The following is a 5,621-nucleotide window of genomic DNA, read 5'->3' as shown; positions in this document are numbered from 1 at the left end:
GTTGAGTGGCTTAATAGTTTAAAAGCCTGCAAAGCAACTAAGATGTCTCATCTTACAGAATTTTAAAACATGGTATAAATACCATTTCTCTCCAACAGAGAAACTTTTTAAAGCACGGACATAACTTTAAGGATACTAAGGAAACATCAATAGTTTTCATAAAGCTTCAATAAACACCCCAAGGCACAGTGTTCAAAACAGCCTATTCACTAAAATGCCGCTGCATTATAAGGTATAGGTACGCTATGCTTGCAGTGAGAGGACATTTAATTTATGCCTAGTTAAAAGCACCGGGTGTCCAGTTCAGCTTCCATTTACACAGGATGCACCAGTAACACTTAGGATAGTGAATAATTCAAGTACTACATTTCCAACATGTCTTGCCTTTTGCTTTTTGATTAGTCAGCACTGGGGCTCTTCTGCCTGTAGTTTTTCAGAATATTTTGAAAGAGGCTAGGATTACCCTGAATATAGGCCTCAAGCAATACGGAGCCCTTCTGAAAGAGCTGTCTAGATACTTAAATAATAACGTTTAGAGAAGGGAATTAAGATGAAACTTGCAATAGCTGAGTTTGTTTCAAAAAAAGAAAAATAATGTAGAATCTGGCATGTAAGCTAAAATTTTTTGTAATTAATGTCAAAAATTGCCAAGATTGTTAATACATGTTTTGGTAAAAAAAAAACCACTATACTGTCAAGGTTAATTATTTGTGTGAAATATATTATATTAAAATATATTAAATTATATTAATTAAACAGAAGAATTCACCGTTAATGGAAGAAAACCCACAACAAGGGAAGCATTCAAAGAAGGGAAATCAAAAGGTTAGGTAAGTTTACTAGTATTAGAATACATCAACACACCTTGATTATAGAACTATTTCATTTTTAAAACTACAGTGCTTTAATGTACTTCTAACAACAACCCAAACTAAGGAGCCATGGAGGCTTATGAAAAAGACCTACCCACTACGATGCTGTGTTTCTAGTGTAGGGGCGAATTAATACTTCTGTAAGAAGAAACTGAATCACCTCAGCGTCAACAAACGGCCTTTTTCTTTTACACGGTAACTCATAATTTGGTGACTTATTATGTCTCTTCACTAGTTCAAAATTAGGCAGAAAAGGAACTACATCAGACCCAGAAATGCAATGATTTGGCAAGCCGCAGTCACTCAGCTCATGGATTTGTGATAATCTGCAGAAAATTTGTCTGACTCTAGTACTCCATTCCTTCACATCTGTAGAGGAGCTCAATACAACCATTTTTCTTTATCAACTTTAAGCTGCATACAGGCAAAGAGATCACAAACTGCTGGGAGGCCGTAACAGTCTGGGGGAAAGTTGTGTTCCTCCTGTAGGAGCGAATTAAGTAATACTTCCTTGGTCTTCTTTTGAAGTAGCCATTTGTCTTCTCCTAAGGATAACTGGCTAAGATTTCCCATCTTCTTTCCTGGCAAGACCCAGTCAGCTGTGTTAAAGGGACACCAGGAAGTGGCCAAGTGGCTTGTAAGCTTTGGTATGCCAGCTCTGTCCTCTGTAAGAGGCACTTCCTTGGGACATCCTTCTTTGCATGAGGGGGTAATGAGCTACTCTGACAAGGGACTGTTCCTTATGACTTGGAAGGAATCAGCAATTCTAGAAGAAGCCATTGCCTTTGGTGCCTTAGCTTGTTCTGTTTCCTCTCTTCTGGATGGACAGAGCCACATATTCAGGAAATCTTTATGTTTCTCAGGTTCAGGTTTTTGTTCCACAGGCATACCATTTTTATCCTTTCCTTCTTTCTTCAGAAGCCATTTACACAGAGCTTCCTTCTCAAAATTTTCATCACACATGCACTCTGCAAAGCTTGTACAGGGCTCATTGGCTCTGCAGACCTCCTCTACTTTACATGGGCCTTGATGATTCTGGACAAGCCAATCCTCAGCCAATCATGCTGAGATCCCAATCATGCTGGGATCCACTCCCAAGGGGCCTCCAAGTGGTCATTCAGGCACTTCAGATTGCCCAGGTTCTCAATCTCCACACCTTTGGGCTGTTTACCCTGAAAATTGGTACAGGAATCAGGCTTGATGAGCCAATCATTCACACCATAGGACTCCTGGAACACCTGGAACAAGAGCTTAAACGTCTCACTGGTTTCACAGCTGCCATTCCCAGGCTTCTCAAGCTTATAGGGCTCCTGGGGAGTCGCTAGCCAATCAGAAAGCTCCACCTCATCTTGATCAAGAAGCACTAGATCTCCAACCTTTTCAATTTCACTGGAGTAAGAACTGGTAGTAGAATAGCTGTTACACTTTTGGTAACTTGTTTACCAGCAAAAGAAACTTCTTGTTGCTGACTCTTGTGGAGCCAGTTTTCCAAGCCCTTTAGGTTGCCCCAGACATTATTGAAGCAATTGCAGGCTCTAGCAGAAGTCTGACTATTCTCCAAGGTCTGCTTTTGGGTGAGCCAGTCCTGCAGATTGGTACTGGGCATGTAAGGAGCCTGGCAACCGCTGGCAGGTTTGCTTCCAAGGAGCCATTCGCTGAGAGGGACCGCTGTGGTGCTGGATGCTGACTTCTGCTCTGGTGATGCGATATAGCCTCTTTTCTCCAGGAAGGGCCCAATATTTGTTGAACTAGCATGGGCCATCAGGTGCTCAGGAATTTGAATGGTCTTGAGAGACCCAAACGTGGTGGTTGCCTGGTGCAGGGCAGTTATTATCGGTTTCAAAGAATAGGACAGTCGAATCTTCAGGTTTGAGGGTCCAACTGCCCAGTCTCTCCGGGCACACGGAGACGTGATTAGCTAGATCTTTGTTTTGGGTGCACTCCAGCTGATGAATAAGACAGTTGAACTGGCCCAGAAACCAGTAGAGTTGTTGGACCTCCTGCTGAAACATCTCCTCTTTAAGCTGATAGATGAGATCTACCTGTTCATACAGCCACACCTCATGGCTTCGAAGGCATTCCCGGTGATGAGTTATGCAGCTGTGAATCTGGGCTTTGACCTCTCGCAAGTTATCTTTAATTTGCCGTTCAGCCCGAAGAACACCAAGTGCCTCCGTGCATCACAACACCTCAAAAGGGGTTCTTTATTACTGGAGCAGCCACTCTGGTCTGTGAGGTACTCCTCTGCTCCCTGTTCCTCCTTGCAGGCCAGGTCCCCGCGCTGCGAGCTGCCCAGCAAGCAGGACGCTGCTTTCTCCGGGACCAGGGTGACAAAGTTTCCCGAACCCGCAGGCTGCGCCCCGCCCGTGAGCTTGGCAGCGTCCGACGGGCGGGCCGGAGCGCACACAAAAAAAACACCTTTGAAAAGTCTTTATAGTCTCCCTTATGCCCTGCAGAATACAATTCTGACTGTACAATTGTATACAAAGCTCACAGGAACTGGTACCTCCTACCACTCCATCTTCATTCTCTACCAAGCTCATAGGCTCCAGTCGTAGCTAGCGACTTGGGGTTTCTTGTGCTTTATACTGGTACTGCTGAGGCTTTGTACATTTGGTTCCCTCTGCTTTGAATGTCCTGTCCTTATCTGCCTAGTTAACTTCCACTTATCCCTTAAGACCCAACTCGTGGGACTTCCCTGGTGGTGCAGTAGTTAAGAATCCGCCTGCCAATGCAGGGGACACGGGTTCGAGCCCTGGTCCAGGAAGATTCCCACATGCTGCAGAGCAACTAAGCCCGTGCACCACAACTACTGAGCCCGCGCTCTAGAGCCTGCATGCCACAACTACTGAGCCTACGTGCCACAACTACTGAAGCCTGCACGCCTAGAGCCCATGCTCCGCAATAAGAGAAGCCACAGCAATGAGAAGCCCGCACACTCACTAAGAGTAGCCCCCGCTCACCACAACTAGAGAAAGCCCTGGCACAGCAACGAAAACCCAACGCAGCCAAAAAAAAGAAAAAAGACCCGACTCGCTCCAAACTGAGCTGGCCTTCCTTCTGCTCCCAAGGCATCCTGTACATACCCCACTGGAGCATGCGTGGGATTGTCCCATAGATACTGGCTTCCTTGATGTATTCTCACAGAACTGACTTTCTTCGAGGCAGGGACTATGTTATTCTTATCCTTGCATTCTTTACCCTAGCAGAGATGCTCAGTGAATGATATAAAGGAATGAATGAACGAATGAAATGAATAAGCTCTTCTCATTCTTGATTTGGTTTTCGATCTCTTGCCTACTCTTATTCATGTCTGTCAACATACAGTTTTAGTATGTTACATTTTTCACATCTGTATGATTTTCTGGGATATAAAAATCCACAGCTTTTGTAATAAAGTAAGCTAAACAAAGGCTCTCCACCTTAAATAAATTACTAGCAAGTTTCTTTTCTCAGATGCTGTTTTTGTATGGTTTGTATAATTTAGGTAACCAGTTGCTACTTATCACGAATTCAATTAATATCAGAAACAACTGATAGGTGGATCTGATAAATGTGTTTGTGAGTAAATAAATTGAAACTAGCATTTATAAATGTAGAGTTTGAGACCATTTTGAATTACATTTCACTACTTACTACATTTCACTGCTGCTACCCTCTACCTCTTCCCTTGACATAGACTGCTAAGTTCCTTTATTGTGAGGTCATCTTCCTAAATTAGAAAGAACTAAGGATGAGACATGGAAGACACAAAGTGAGTTTTGTGGATCAGGGAATGAGTCATAGAGATCAGACTCCAACACACATCTCCCACAATATTTATTTTCTAGTTCTAAGTTCAAACTTGGATTTAGAAAAATGCATGACTTTCCTCCTGACCCGTCTTTTAGCTCAGGCGTGGGCTAGGAAAGAGATGTCAGATGAAGCAGGTATGTGGGTAGAAAAGTACATTTGGAAGTGATGAGCATCTTTACGTTTACACTTGTCTTTGTCAGGAAGTGGCTGTGGGAGCTGAGTATGATGTGTCTTGACAGGGAGTGGGGCTTGAACAGAATTTATCTACATAGTCTTCCAGATTCACTGTTTTACTTAAGACTTGAAAAATGATTCTGAAATTTTACATGCCACAGAAACTCCATCTAGTCTGTTTTGTGGGAGAATATGCATTACGGGTATTCACTTTTCCAATTTTCTAAGAAATCCTGAGCAAAAACTTTAGCTGAGTCTCACAAAACAATACCAGTGAGACTTGGGATTGCTTCATTACTGTTGCCTGTGAGTTGGTAAAATCATGCTCTCCCCTTCACTCTGCACTGATGGTAATGGCCCCAGGGTACCTTTTCCTGTGCTGGAAGGAGCTTTACGTACATTATCTCACTTGATCCTCACCACAACCCTGAGAGGGAGGAGGTAACATAAGCCCCATTTTACACCTGAGGAAACAGCCATGGAGCAGTTAACTAAATGGAAATGGCCCGAGATTGCACCACTGTTGTGTCAGAGCTGATCCATCCTCTACGAGGTTACTCTCACTTAGTTCCTAATGGTTTTTTGTTGCCGTCAACCACGTGTAGTCCAGCAAATGGAAAATTAGAATTTAGACGTGTGCCTTCTAGTACGGGATTGTTCAGGGTCCTTCTGTCCCACCGTTAATCATTTCCTTGGGCGTGAAACTGCTAAAGAAAACAGATGTGGTATGGTAGGCAGAATAATGGCCCCCCAAAGATGTCCCTGTCCTGTGAATATGTT

General features: G+C 43.5%; 1 pseudogene; it reads right to left on the bottom strand.

Moving 5' to 3' along the window:
- Positions 1 to 480: 480 nt before the first annotated feature.
- LOC111173254 (nuclear receptor coactivator 4 pseudogene) lies at positions 481 to 5,165 on the bottom strand (annotated as a pseudogene).
- Positions 5,166 to 5,621: the final 456 nt, after the last annotated feature.

Source organism: Delphinapterus leucas, chromosome 2 (assembly GCF_059928025.1).
Source record: "Delphinapterus leucas isolate spDelLeu-1000000601 "Yukka" chromosome 2, BTC_Dleu_Yukka2, whole genome shotgun sequence".
Taxonomy (NCBI): Eukaryota; Metazoa; Chordata; class Mammalia; order Artiodactyla; family Monodontidae; genus Delphinapterus; species Delphinapterus leucas.
This window is presented reverse-complemented; position numbering and strand designations above follow the sequence as displayed.